Below are 16,496 nucleotides of genomic sequence, written 5' to 3'. Positions count from 1 at the left end.
TCAAGCGTTTTTTTTGTGAAAGACTCAATAACCTGTCGGTTCCAGTACATACTTTTAAGATAACTGTCTAATTGTAGTATAACTCTTAAAATACGCATTTAGAGTTTCCAGAAATTATTTAAAACTTGTAATAAGCCCTTGAAATAAAAGTAAGTAGGATCTTACTACATACCCTGCCCTTTTCAATCACTGACATTACCCGTGGAACGCAGGGAAATGACCAGAATACTGAAAATATTTACAACTCCGGGCACTTTACCGAGCGTTTTCACTTGAATTTGCTTTCAAGTACTAGGAATTCATGTTTATACAGCTCAAAATTAGTGTAGAAAGACTGTAAGTGAGGACTATACTGCTTATGTTTACAATTGAGGCCGAATTTCTCGAGCGTCTTTTTGGTGAATCAGTTAATATCCTGACGGTATCAGTACATAATTGTGGGAAAACTCTCTAATTGTGGTATAACTCTTATAAAACGAACTTAGAGTTTCCAGGAATGATTAAAATCGTGTAATAAACATTTGAAATAAAAGTAAGTAGATTACTACTACATATCCTGCTGTTTTCAATCACTGACATTACCCGTGGAAAGCAGGGAAATGACCAGAAAACTGAAAATATTTACAACTCCGGGCACTTTAGGGAGTGTTTTCACTTGAATTTGCTTTCAAATACTAGGAATTCATAGTTATACAGCTCAAAATTAGTGTAGAAAGACTGGAAGTGAGGACTATATTGCTTATGTTTACAATTGAGGCCGAATTTCTCTAGCGTCTTTTTGGTGAAAGAGTCAATAACCTGTCGGTTCCAGTACATACTTTTAAGATAACTGTCTAATTGTAGTATAACTCTTAAAATACGCATTTAGAGCTTCCAGAAATTATTTAAAACTTGTAATAAGCCCTTGATATAAAAGTAAGTAGGATCTTACTACATACCCTGCCGTTTTCAATCACTGCCATTACCCGTGGAAAGCAGGGAAATGACAAGAAAACTGAAAATATTTACAAGTCCGGGCACTTTACCGAGCGTTTTCACTTGAATTTGCTTTCAAATACTAGGAATTCATGTTTATACAGCTCAAAATTAGTGTACAAAGACTGTAAGTGAGGTCTATACTGCTTATGTTTACAATTGAGGCCGAATTTCTCAAGCGTCTTTTTGATGAATCAGTTAATATCCTGACGGATCCAGTACATACTTGTAAGAAAACTCATTAATTGTGGTATAACTCTTAAAATACGCATTCAGATTTTCCAGAAATTATTTAAAACTTGTAATAAGCACTTGAAATAAAAGTAAGTAGGTTCTTACTACATACCCTGCCGTTTTCAATCACTGACATTACCCGTGGAAAGCAGGGAAATGAACAGAAAACTGAAAATATTTACAAATACGGCCACTTTAGCGAACGTTTTCACTTGAATTTGCTTTCAAATCCTGGGGAATTCATGTTTATACAGCTCAAAATTAGTGTAGAAAGACTGTAAGTGAGGACTATACTGCTTATGTTTACAATTGAGGACGAATTTCTGGAGCGTCACTTTGGTGAATCAGTCAATATCCTGACGGTTCCAGTACATACTTTTAAGGTAACTGTCTAATTGTAGTATAACTCTTAAAATACACATTTAGAGTTTCCAGAAATTATTTAAAACTTGTAATAAGCCCTTGAAATAAAAGTAAGTAGGATCTTACTACATACCCTGCCGTTTTCAATCACTGACATTACCCGTGGAACGCAGGGAAATGACCAGAAAACTGAAAATATTTACAACTCCGGGCACTTTACCGAGCGTTTTCACTTGAATTTGCTTTCAAGTACTAGGAATTCATGTTTATACAGCTCAAAATTAGTGTACGAACACTGTAAGTGAGGTCTATACTGCTTATGTTTACAATTGAGGCCGAATTTCTCAAGCGTCTTTTTCGTGAATCAGTTAATATCCTGACGGTTCCAGTACATACTTGTAAGAAAACTCATTAATTGTGGTATAACTCTTAAAATACGCATTTAGAGTTTCCAAAAATGATTTAAAACTTGTAATAAGCAATTGAAATAAAAGTAAGTATGTTCTTACTACATACCCTGCAGTTTTCAATCACTGGCATTGCCTGTGGAAAGCAGGGAAATGACCACAAATCTGATAATATTTACAAATACGGCCACTTTAGCGAGCGTTTTCACTTGAATTTGCGTTCAAATCCTGGGAATTCATGTTTATACAGGTCAAAATTAGTGTAGAAAGACTGTAAGTGAGGACTATACTGCTTATGTTTACAATTGAGGCCGAATTTCTCGAGCGTCTTTTTGGTGAATCAGTTAATATCCTGACGGTTCCAGTACATACTTGTGGGAAAACTCTCTAATTGTGGTATAACTCTTATAAAACGAACTTAGAGTTTCCAGGAATGATTAAAATCGTGTAATAAACATTTGAAATAAAAGTAAGTAGATTATTACTACATATCCTGCTGTTTTCAATCACTGACATTACCCGTGGAAAGCAGGGAAATGACCAGAAAACTGAAAATATTTACAACTCCGGGCACTTTAGGGAGTGTTTTCACTTGAATTTGCTTTCAAATACTAGGAATTCATGTTTATAGAGCTCAAAATTAGTGTAGGAAGTCTGTAAGTGAGGACTATACTGCTTATGTTTACAATTGAGGCCGAATTTCTCGAACGTCTTTTTGGTGAATCAGTTAATATCGTGACGGTTCCAGTACATACTTGTAAGAAAACTCTCTAATTGTGGTATAACTCTTAAAATACGCATTTTGAGTTTCCAGAAAGATTTAAAACTTGTAATAAGCACTTGAAATAAAAGTAAGTAGGTTCTTACTACATACCCTGCCGTTTTCAATCACTGATATTACGTGTGGAAAGCAGGGAAATGACCAGAAAACTGAAAATATTTACAAATACGGCCACTTTAGTGAGCGTTTTCACTTGAATTTGCTTTCAAGTAGTAGGAATTCATGTTTATACAGCTCAAAATTAGTGTACGAACACTGTAAGTGAGGTCTATACTGCTTATGTTTACAATTTAGGCCGAATTTCTCAAGCGTCTTTTTCGTGAATCAGTTAATATCCTGATGGTTCCAGTACATACTTGTAAGAAAACTCATTAATTGTGGTATAACTCTTAAAATACGCATTTAGAGTTTCCAAAAATGATTTAAAACTTGTAATAAGCAATTGAAATAAAAGTAAGTATGTTCTTACTACATACCCTGCAGTTTTCAATCACTGACATTGCCTGTGGAAATCAGGGAAATGACCACAAATCTGATAATATTTACAAATACGGCCATTTTAGCGAGCGTTTTCGCTTGAATTTGCTTTCAAATCCCTGGGAATTCATGTTTATAAAGCTCAAAATTAGTGTAGAAAGACTGTAAGTGAGGACTATACTGCTTATGTTTACAATTGAGGCCGAATTTCTCTAGCGTCTTTTTGGTGAAAGAGTCAATAACCTGTCGGTTCCAGTACATACTTTTAAGATAACTGTCTAATTGTAGTATAACTCTTAAAATACGCATTTAGAGTTTCCAGAAATTATTTAAAACTTGTAATAAGCACTTGAAATAAAAGTAAGTAGGTTCTTACTACATACCCTGCCATTTTCAATCACTGACATTGCCCGTGGAAAGCAGGGAAATGACCACAAATCTGATAATATTTACAAATACGGCCACTTTATCAAGCGTTTTCACTTGAATTTGCTTTCAAATACTAGGAATTCATGTTTATACAGCTCAAAATTAGTGTAGAAAGACTGTAAGTGAGGACTATACTGCTTATGTTTACAATTGAGGACGAATTTCTGGAGCGTCACTTTGCTGAATCAGTCAATATCCTGACGGTTCCAGTACATACTTTCAAGGTAACTGTCTAATTGTAGTATAACTCTTAAAATACACATTTAGAGTTTCCAGAAATTATTTAAAACTTGTAATAAGCCCTTGAAATAAAAGTAAGTAGGTTCTTACTACATACCCTGCCGTTTTCAATCACTGACATTACCCGTGGAAAGCAGGGAAATGACAAGAAAACTGAAAATATTTACAAGTCCGGGCACTTTACCGAGCGTTTTCACTTGAATTTGCTTTCAAATACTAGGAATTCATGTTTATACAGCTCAAAATTAGTGTACAAAGACTGTAAGTGAGGTCTATAATGCTTATGTTTACAATTGAGGCCGAATTTCTCAAGCGTCTTTTTGGTGAATCAGTTAATATCCTGACGGTTCCAGTACATACTTGTAAGAAAACTGTCTAATTGTGGTATAACTCTTAGAATACGCATTTCGAGTTTCCAGAAATGATTTAAAAGTTGTAATAAGCACTTGAAATAAAAGTAAGTAGGTTCTTACTACATACCCTGCCATTTTCAATCACTGACATGACCTGTGGAAAGCAGGGAAATGACCAGAAAACAGAAAATATTTACAACTCCGGGCACTTTAGTGAGTGTTTTCACTTGAATTTGCTTTCAAATACTAGGAATTCATGGTTATACAGCTCAAAATTAGTGTAGAAAGACTGTAAGTGAGGACTATACTGCTTATGTTTACAATTGAGGCCGAATTTCTCAATCGTTTTTTTTGTGAAAGACTCAATAACCTGTCGGTTCCAGTACATACTTTTAAGATAACTGTCTAATTGTAGTATAACTCTTAAAATACGCGTTTAGAGTTTCCAGAAATTATTTAAAACTTGTAATAAGCCCTTGAAATAAAAGTAAGTAGGATCTTACTACATACCCTGCCGTTTTCATTCACTGACATTACCCGTGGAACGCGGGGAAATGACCAGAAAACTGAAAATATTTACAACTCCGGGCACTTTACCGAGCGTTTTCACTTGAATTTGCTTTCAAGTACTAGGAATTCATGTTTATATAGCTCAAAATTAGTGTACAAAGATTGTAAGTGAGGTCTATACTGCTTATGTTTACAATTGAGGCCGAATTTCTCAAGCGTCTTTTTCGTGAATCTGTTAATATCCTGACGGTTCCAGTACATACTTGTAAGAAAACTCATTAATTGTGGTATAACTCTTAAAATACGCATTTAGAGTTTCCAAAAATGATTTAAAACTTGTAATAAGCAATTGAAATAAAAGTAAGTATGTTCCTACTACATACCCTGCAGTTTTCAATCACTGGCATTGCCTGTGGAAAGCAGGGAAATGACCACAAATCTGATAATATTTACAAATACGGCCACTTTAGCGAGCGTTTTCACTTGAATTTGCTTTCAAATCCTGGGAATTCATGTTTATACAGCTCAAAATTAGTGTAGAAAGACTGTAAGTGAGGACTATACTGCTTATGTTTACAATTGAGGCTGAATTTCTCTAGCGTCTTTTTGGTGAAAGAGTCAATAACCTGTCGGTTCCAAACATACTTTTAAGATAACTGTCTAATTGTAGTATAACTCTTAAAATACACATTTAGAGTTTCCAGAAATTATTTAAAACTTGTAATAAGCCCTTGAAATAAAAGTAAGTAGGTTCTTACTACATACCCTGCCGTTTTAAATCACTGACATTACCCGTGGAATACAGGGAAATGACCAGAAAACTGAAAATATTTACAAGTCCGGGCACTTTACCGAGCGTTTTCACTTGAATTTGCTTTCAAATACTAGGAATTCATGTTTATACAGCTCAAAATTAGTGTACAAAGACTGTAAGTGAGGACTATACTGCTTATGTTTACAATTGAGGCCGAATTTCTCTAGCGTCTTTTTGGTGAATCAGTTAATATCCTGACGGTTCCAGTACATACTTGTAAGAAAACTCTCTAATTGTGGTATAACTCTTAGAATACGCATTTCGAGTTTCCAGAAATGATTTAAAACTTGTAATAAGCACTTGAAATAAAAGTAAGTAGGTTCTTACTACATACCCTGCCGTTTTCAATCACTGACATTACCCGTGGAAAGCAGGAAAATGAACAGAAAACTGAAAATATTTACAAATACGGCCACTTTAGCGAGCGTTTTCACTTGAATTTGCTTTCAAATCCTGGGGAATTCATGTTTATACAGCTCAAAATTAGTGTAGAAAGACTGTAAGTGAGGACTATACTGCTTATGTTTACAATTGAGGCCGAATTTCTCTAGCGTCTTTTTGGTGAAAGAGTCAATAACCTGTCGGTTCCAGTACATACTTTTAAGAAAGGGTCTAATTGTAGTATAACTCTTAAAATACGCATTTAGAGTTTCCAGAAATTATTTCAAACTTGTAATAAGCCCTTGAAATAAAAGTAAGTAGGTTCTTACTACATACCCTGCCGTTTTCAATCACTGACATTGCCCGTGGAAAGCAGGGAAATGACCACAAATCTGATAATATTTACAAATACGGCCACTTTATCGAGCGTTTTCACTTGAATTTGCTTTCAAATACTAGGAATTCATGTTTATACAGCTCAAAATTAGTGTACAAAGACTGTAAGTGAGGTCTACCCTGCTTATGTTTACAATTGAGGCCGAATTTCTCAAGCGTCTTTTTGGTGAATCAGTTAATATCCTGACGGTTCCAGTACATACTTGTAAGAAAACTCATTAATTGTGGTATAACTCTTAAAATCCGCATTTAGAGTTTCCAGAAATGATTTAAAACTTGTAATAAGCACTTGAAATAAAAGTAAGTAGGTTCTTACTACATACCCTGCCGTTTTCAATCACTGACATTACCCGTGGAAAGCAGGGAAATGACCAGAAAACTGAAAATATTTACAAATACGGCCACTTTAGTGAGCGTTTTCACTTGAATTCGCTTTCAAGTAGTAGGAATTCATGTTTATACAGCTCAAAATTAGTGTACGAACACTGTAAGTGAGGTCTATACTGCTTATGTTTACAATTTAGGCCGAATTTCTCGAGCGTCTTTTTCGTGAATCAGTTAATATCCTGACGGTTCCAGTACATACTTGTAAGAAAACTCATTAATTGAGGTATAACTCTTAAAATACGCATTTAGAGTTTCCAAAAATTATTTAAAACTTGTAATAAGCAATTGAAATAAAAGTAAGTATGTTCTTACTACATACCCTGCAGTTTTCAATCACTGACATTGCCTGTGGAAATCAGGGAAATGACCACAAATCTGATAATATTTACAAATACGGCCATTTTAGCGAGCGTTTTCACTTGAATTTGCTTTCAAATCCTGGGGAATCCATGTTTATAAAGCTCAAAATTAGTGTAGAAAGACTGTAAGTGAGGACTATACTGCTTATGTTTACAATTGAGGCCGAATTTCTCTAGCGTCTTTTTGGTGAAAGAGTCAATAACCTGTCGGTTCCAGTACATACTTTTAAGATAACTGTCTAATTGTAGTATAACTCTTAAAATACGCATTTAGAGTTTCCAGAAATTATTTCAAACTTGTAATAAGCCCTTGAAATAAAAGTAAGTAGGTTCTTACTACATACCCTGCCGTTTTCAATCACTGACATTGCCCGTGGAAAGCAGGGAAATGACCACAAATCTGATAATATTTACAAATACGGCCACTTTATCGAGCGTTTTCACTTGAATTTGCTTTCAAATACTAGGAATTCATGTTTATACAGCTCAAAATTAGTGTAGAAAGACTGTAAGTGAGGACTATACTGCTTATGTTTACAATTGAGGACGAATTTCTGGAGCGTCACTTTGCTGAATCAGTCAATATCCTGACGGTTCCAGTACATACTTTTAAGGTAACTGTCTAATTGTAGTATAACTCTTAAAATACACATTTAGAGTTTCCAGAAATTATTTAAAACTTGTAATAAGCCCTTGAAATAAAAGTAAGTAGGTTCTTACTACATACCCTGCCGTTTTCAATCACTGACATTACCCGTGAAAGCAGGGAAATGCCAAGAAAACTGAAAATATTTACAAGTCCGGGCACTTTACCGAGCGTTTTCACTTGAATTTGCTTTCAAATACTAGGAATTCATGTTTATACAGCTCAAAATTAGTGTACAAAGACTGTAAGTGAGGTCTATAATGCTTATGTTTACAATTGAGGCCGAATTTCTCAAGCGTCTTTTTGGTGAATCAGTTAATATCCTGACGGTTCCAGTACATACTTGTAAGAAAACTCTCTAATTGTGGTATAACTCTTAGAATACGCATTTAGAGTTTCCAGAAATGATTTCAAACTTGTAATAAGCACTTGAAATAAAAGTAAGTAGGTTCTTACTACATACCCTGCCATTTTCAATCACTGACATTACCTGTGGAAAGCAGGGAAATGACCAGAAAACGGAAAATATTTACAACTCCGGGCGCTTTAGGGAGTGTTTTCACTTGAATTTGCTTTCAGATACTAGGAATTCATGGTTATACAGCTCAAAATTAGTGTAGAAAGACTGTAAGTGAGGACTATACTGCTTATGTTTACAATTGAGGCCGAATTTCTCAAGCGTTTTTTTTGTGAAAGACTCAATAACCTGTCGGTTCCAGTACATACTTTTAAGATAACTGTCTAATTGTAGTATAACTCTTAAAATACGCATTTAGAGTTTCCAGAAATTATTTAAAACTTGTAATAAGCCCTTGAAATAAAAGTAAGTAGGATCTTACTACATACCCTGCCGTTTTCAATCACTGACATTACCCGTGGAACGCAGGGAAATGACCAGAATACTGAAAATATTTACAACTCCGGGCACTTTACCGAGCGTTTTCACTTGAATTTGCTTTCAAGTACTAGGAATTCATGTTTATACAGCTCAAAATTAGTGTACGAACACTGTAAGTGAGGTCTATACTGCTTATGTTTACAATTGAGGCTGAATTTCTCAAGCGTCTTTTTCGTGAATAAGTTAATATCCTGACGGTTCCAGTACATACTTGTAAGAAAACTCATTAATTGTGGTATAACTCTTAAAATACGCATTTAGAGTTTCCAAAAATGATTTAAAACTTGTAATAAGCAATTGAAATAAAAGTAAGTATGTTCTTACTACATACCCTGCAGTTTTCAATCACTGGCATTGCCTGTGGAAAGCAGGGAAATGACCACAAATCTGATAATATTTACAAATACGGCCACTTTCGCGAGCGTTTTCACTTGAATTTGCGTTCAAATCCTGGGAATTCATGTTTATACAGCTCAAAATTAGTGTAGAAAGACTGTAAGTGAGGACTATACTGCTTATGTTTACAATTGAGGCCGAATTTCTCGAGCGTCTTTTTGGTGAATCAGTTAATATCCTGACGGTTCCAGTACATACTTGTGGGAAAACTCTCTAATTGTGGTATAACTCTTATAAAACGAACTTAGAGTTTCCAGGAATGATTAAAATCGTGTAATAAACATTTGAAATAAAAGTAAGTAGATTATTACTACATATCCTGCTGTTTTCAATCACTGACATTACCCGTGGAAAGCAGGGAAATGACCAGAAAACTGAAAATATTTACAACTCCGGGCACTTTAGGGAGTGTTTTCACTTGAATTTGCTTTCAAATACTAGGAATTCATAGTTATACAGCTCAAAATTAGTGTAGAAAGACTGGAAGTGAAGACTATATTGCTTATGTTTACAATTGAGGCCGAATTTCTCTAGAGTCTTTTTGGTGAAAGAGTCAATAACCTGTCGGTTCCAGTACATACTTTTAAGATAACTGTCTAATTGTAGTATAACTCTTAAAATACGCATTTAGAGCTTCCAGAAATTATTTAAAACTTGTAATAAGCCCTTGATATAAAAGTAAGTAGGATCTTACTACATACCCTGCCGTTTTCAATCACTGCCATTACCCGTGGAAAGCAGGGAAATGACAAGAAAACTGAAAATATTTACAAGTCCGGGCACTTTACCGAGCGTTTTCACTTGAATTTGCTTTCAAATACTAGGAATTCATGTTTATACAGCTCAAAATTAGTGTACAAAGACTGTAAGTGAGGTCTATACTGCTTATGTTTACAATTGAGGCCGAATTTCTCAAGCGTCTTTTTGATGAATCAGTTAATATCCTGACGGATCCAGTACATACTTGTAAGAAAACTCATTAATTGTGGTATAACTCTTAAAATACGCATTCAGATTTTCCAGAAATGATTTAAAACTTGTAATAAGCACTTGAAATAAAAGTAAGTAGGTTCTTACTACATACCCTGCCGTTTTCAATCACTGACATTACCCGTGGAAAGCAGGGAAATGAACAGAAAACTGAAAATATTTACAAATACGGCCACTTTAGCGAACGTTTTCACTTGAATTTGCTTTCAAATCCTGGGGAATTCATGTTTATACAGCTCAAAATTAGTGTAGAAAGACTGTAAGTGAGGACTATACTGCTTATGTTTACAATTGAGGACGAATTTCTGGAGCGTCACTTTGGTGAATCAGTCAATATCCTGACGGTTCCAGTACATACTTTTAAGGTAACTGTCTAATTGTAGTATAACTCTTAAAATACACATTTAGAGTTTCCAGAAATTATTTAAAACTTGTAATAAGCCCTTGAAATAAAAGTAAGTAGGTTCTTACTACATACCCTGCCGTTTTCAATCACTGACATTACCCGTGGAAAGCAGGGAAATGACAAGAAAACTGAAAATATTTACAAGTCCGGGCACTTTACCGAGCGTTTTCACTTGAATTTGCTTTCAAATACTAGGAATTCATGTTTATACAGCTCAAAATTAGTGTACAAAGACTGTAAGTGAGGTCTATACTGCTTATGTTTACAATTGAGGCCGAATTTCTCTAGCGTCTTTTTGGTGAATCAGTTAATATCCTGACGGTTCCAGTACATACTTGTAAGAAAACTCTCTAATTGTGGTATAACTATTAGAATACGCATTTCGAGTTTCCAGAAATGATTTAAAACTTGTAATAAGCACTTGAAATAAAAGTAAGTAGGTTCTTACTACATACCCTGCCGTTTTCAATCACTGACATTACCCGTGGAAAGCAGGAAAATGAACAGAAAACTGAAAATATTTACAAATACGGCCACTTTAGCGAGCGTTTTCACTTGAATTTGCTTTCAAATCCTGGGGAATTCATGTTTATGAAGCTCAAAATTAGTGTAGAAAGACTGTAAGTGAGGACTATACTGCTTATGTTTACAATTGAGGCCGAATTTCTCTAGCGTCTTTTTGGTGAAAGAGTCAATAACCTGTCGGTTCCAGTACATACTTTTAAGAAAGGGTCTAATTGTAGTATAACTCTTAAAATACGCATTTAGAGTTTCCAGAAATTATTTAAAACTTGTAATAAGCCCTTGAAATAAAAGTAAGTAGGATCTTACTACATACCCTGCCGTTTTCAATCACTGACATTACCCGTGGAACGCAGGGAAATGACCAGAAAACTGAAAATATTTACAACTCCGGGCACTTTACCGAGCGTTTTCACTTGAATTTGCTTTCAAGTACTAGGAATTCATGTTTATACAGCTCAAAATTAGTGTACGAACACTGTAAGTGAGGTCTATACTGCTTATGTTTACAATTGAGGCCGAATTTCTCAAGCGTCTTTTTGGTGAATCAGTTAATATCCTGACGGTTCCAGTACATACTTGTAAGAAAACTCATTAATTGTGGTATAACTCTTAAAATACGCATTTAGAGTTTCCAAAAATGATTTAAAACTTGTAATAAGCAATTGAAATAAAAGTAAGTATGTTCTTACTACATACCCTGCAGTTTTCAATCACTGGCATTGCCTGTGGAAAGCAGGGAAATGACCACAAATCTGATAATATTTACAAATACGGCCACTTTAGCGAGCGTTTTCACTTGAATTTGCGTTCAAATCCTGGGAATTCATGTTTATACAGGTCAAAATTAGTGTAGAAAGACTGTAAGTGAGGACTATACTGCTTATGTTTACAATTGAGGCCGAATTTCTCGAGCGTCTTTTTGGTGAATCAGTTAATATCCTGACGGTTCCAGTACATACTTGTGGGAAAACTCTCTAATTGTGGTATAACTCTTATAAAACGAACTTAGAGTTTCCAGGAATGATTAAAATCGTGTAATAAACATTTGAAATAAAAGTAAGTAGATTATTACTACATATCCTGCTGTTTTCAATCACTGACATTACCCGTGGAAAGCAGGGAAATGACCAGAAAACTGAAAATATTTACAACTCCGGGCACTTTAGGGAGTGTTTTCACTTGAATTTGCTTTCAAATACTAGGAATTCATGTTTATAGAGCTCAAAATTAGTGTAGGAAGTCTGTAAGTGAGGACTATACTGCTTATGTTTACAATTGAGGCCGAATTTCTCGAACGTCTTTTTGGTGAATCAGTTAATATCGTGACGGTTCCAGTACATACTTGTAAGAAAACTCTCTAATTGTGGTATAACTCTTAAAATACGCATTTTGAGTTTCCAGAAAGATTTAAAACTTGTAATAAGCACTTGAAATAAAAGTAAGTAGGTTCTTACTACATACCCTGCCGTTTTCAATCACTGATATTACGTGTGGAAACCAGGGAAATGACCAGAAAACTGATAATATTTAAAACTACGGCCACTTTAGCGAGCGTTTTCACTTGAATTTGCTTTCACAAACTAGGAATTCATGTTTATACAGCTCAAAATTAGTGTACAAAGATTGTAAGTGAGGTCTATACTGCTTATGTTTACAATTTAGGCCGAATTTCTCAAGCGTCTTTTTGGTGAATCAGTTAATATCCTGACGGTTCCAGTACATACTTGTAGGAAAACTCTCTAATTGTGGTATAACTCTTAGAATACGCATTTAGAGTTTCCAGAAATGATTTAAAACTTGTAATACGCACTTGAAATAAAAGTAAGTAGGTTCTTACTACATACCCTGCCATTTTCAATCACTGACATTACCTGTGGAAAGCAGGGAAATGACCAGAAAACAGAAAATGTTTACAACTCCGGGCACTTTAGGGAGTGTTTTCACTTGAATTTGCTTTCAAATACTAGGAATTCATGTTTTTACAGCTCAAAGTTAGTGTAGAAAGACTGTAAGTGAGGACTATACTGCTTATGTTTACAACTGAGGCCGAATTTCTCGAGCGTCTTTTTGGTGAATCAGTTAATATCCTGACGGTTCCAGTACATACTTGCAAGAAAACTCTCTAATTGTGGTATAACTCTTAAAATACGCATTTAGAGTTTCCAAAAATGATTTAAAACTTGTAATAAGCACTTGAAATAAAAGTAAGTAGGTTCTTACTACATACCCTGCAGTTTTCAATCACTGACATTGCCCGTGGAAAGCATTGAAATGACCACAAATCTAATAATATATACAACTCCGGGCACTTTACCGAGCGTTTTCACTTGAATTTGCTTTCAAATACTAGGAATTCATGTTTATACAGTTCAAAATTAGTGTAGAAAGACTGTGAGGACTATATTGCTTATGTTTCCAATTGAGGCCGAATTTGTCTAGCGTCTTTTTGGTGAATCAGTCAATATCCTGATGGTTCCCGTATATACTTGTAAGAAAACTCTCTAATTGTGGTATAACTCTTAGAATACGCATTTAGAGTTTCCAGAAATGATTTCAAACTTGTAATAAGCACTTGAAATAAAAGTAAGTAGGTTCTTACTACATACCCTGCCATTTTCAACCACTGACATTACCTGTGGAAAGCAGGGAAATGACCAGAAAACTGAAAATATTTACAACTGCGGGCACTTTAGGGAGTGTTTTCACTTGAATTTGCTTTCGAATACTAGGAATTCATGGTTATACAGCTCAAAATTAGTGTAGAAAGACTGTAAGTGAGGACTATACTGCTTATGTTTACAATTGAGGCCGAATTTCACAAGCGTTTTTTTTGTGAAGGACTCAATAACCTGTCGGTTCCAGTACATACTTTTAAGATAACTGTCTAATTGTAGTATAACTCTTAAAATACGCATTTAGAGCTTCCAGAAATTATTTAAAACTTGTAATAAGCCCTTGAAATAAAAGTAAGTAGGATCTTACTACATACCCTGCCGTTTTCAATCACTGACATTACCTGTGGAAACCGGGTAAATGACCAGAAAACTGAAAATATTTACAACTCCGGGCACTTTACCGAGCGTTTTCACTTGAATTTGCTTTCAAGTACTAGGAATTCATGTTTATACAGTTCAAAATTAGTGTACGAACACTGTAAGTGAGGTCTATACTGCTTATGTTTACAATTTAGGCCGAATTTCTCGAGCGTCTTTTTCGTGAATCAGTTAATATCCTGACGGTTCCAGTACATACTTGTAAGAAAACTCCTTAATTGTGGTATAACTCTTAAAATACGCATTTAGAGTTTCCAAAAATGATTTAAAACTTGTAATAAGCAATTGAAATAAAAGTAAGTATGTTCTTACTACATACCCTGCAGTTTTCAATCACTGACATTGCCTGTGGAAAGCAGGGAAATGACCACAAATCTGATAATATTTACAAGTACGGCCACTTTAGCGAGCGTTTTCACTTGAATTTTCTTTCAAATCCTGGGAATTCATGTTTATACAGCTCAAAATTAGTGTAGAAAGACTGTAAGTGAGGACTATACTGCTTATGTTTACAATTGAGGCCGAATTTCTCTAGCGTCTTTTTGGTGAAAGAGTCAATAACCTGTCGGTTCCAGACATACTTTTAAGATAACTTTCTAATTGTAGTATAACTCTTAAAATACGCATTTAGAGCTTCCAGAAATTATTTAAAACTTGTAATAAGCCCTTGATATAAAAGTAAGTAGGATCTTACTACATACCCTGCCGTTTTCAATCACTGACATTACGCGTGGAAAGCAGGGAAATGACAAGAAAACTGAAAATATTTACAAGTCCGGGCACTTTACCGAGCGTTTTCACTTGAATTTGCTTTCAAATACTAGGAATTCATGTTTATACAGCTCAAAATTAGTGTACAAAGACTGTGAGGTCTATACTTCTTATGTTTACAATTGAGGCCGAATTTCTCAAGCGTCTTTTTGGTGAATCAGTTAATGTCCTGACGGTTCCAGTACATACTTGTAAGAAAACTCATTAATTGTGGTATAACTCTTAAAATACGCATTTAGAGTTTCCAGAAATTATTTAAAACTTGTTATAAGCACTTGAAATAAAAGTAAGTATGTTCTTACTACATACCCTGCCGTTTTCAATCACTGACATTACCCGTGGAAAGCAGGGAAATGAACAGAAAACTGAAAATATTTACAAATACGGCCACTTTAGCGAGCGTTTTCACTTGAATTTGCTTTCAAATCCTGGGGAATTCATGTTTATACAGGTCAAAATTAGTGTACAAAGACTGTAAGTTAGGTCTATACTTCTTATGTTTACAATTGAGGCCGAATTTCTCAAGCGTCTTTTTCGTGAATCAGTTAATATCCTGACGGTTCCAGTACATACTTGTAAGAAAACTCATTAATTGTGGTATAACTCTTAAAATACGCATTTAGAGTTTCCAGAAATTATTTAAAACTTGTTATAAGCACTTGAAATAAAAGTAAGTATGTTCTTACTACATACCCTGCAGTTTTCAATAACTGACATTGCCTGTGGAAAGCAGGGAAATGACCACAAATCTGATAATATTTACAAATACGGCCACTTTAGCGAGCGTTTTCACTTGAATTTGCTTTCAAATCCTGGGAATTCATGTTTATACAGGTCAAAATTAGTGTAGAAGGACTGTAAGTGAGGACTATACTGCTTATGTTTACAATTGAGGCCGAATTTCACTAGCGTCTTTTTGGTGAAAGAGTCAATAACCTGTCGGTTCCAGACATTCTTTTAAGACAACTGTCTAATTGTAGTATAAGTGTTAAAATACACATTTAGAGCTTCCAGAAATTATTTAAAACTTGTAATAAGCCCTTGAAATAAAAGTAAGTAGGTTCTTACTACATACCCTGCCGTTTTCAATCACTGATATTACGTGTGGAAACCAGGGAAATGACCAGAAAACTGATAATATTTAAAACTACGGCCACTTTAGCGAGCGTTTTCACTTGAATTTGCTTTCAAATACTAGGAATTCATGTTTATACAGCTCAAAATAGTGTAGGAAGTCTGTAAGTGAGGACTATACTGCTTATGTTTACAATTGAGGCCGAATTTCTCGAACGTCTTTTTGGTGAATCAGTTAATATCGTGACGGTTCCAGTACATACTTGTAAGAAAACTCTCTAATTGTGGTATAACTCTTAAAATACGCATTTAGAGTTTCCAGAAATGATTTAAAACTTGTAATAAGCACTTGAAATAAAAGTAAGTAGGTTCTTACTACATACCTTGCAGTTTTCAATCACTGATATTACGTGTGGAAACCAAAGAAATGACCAGAAAACTGATAATATTTAAAACTACGGCCACTTTAGCGAGCGTTTTCACTTGAATTTGCTTTCAAATACTAGGAATTCATGGTTATACAGCTCAAAATAGTGTAGGAAGTCTGTAAGTGAGGACTATACTGCTTATGTTTACAACTGAGGCCGAATTTCTCGAGCGTCTTTTTGGTGAATCAGTTAATATCCTGACC

This window comes from Myotis nattereri (genome assembly GCF_964212035.1).
Source record: "Myotis nattereri genome assembly, chromosome: 8".
NCBI classification, from domain to species: domain Eukaryota; kingdom Metazoa; phylum Chordata; class Mammalia; order Chiroptera; family Vespertilionidae; genus Myotis; species Myotis nattereri.
Note: the sequence above shows the minus strand (reverse complement) of the source record.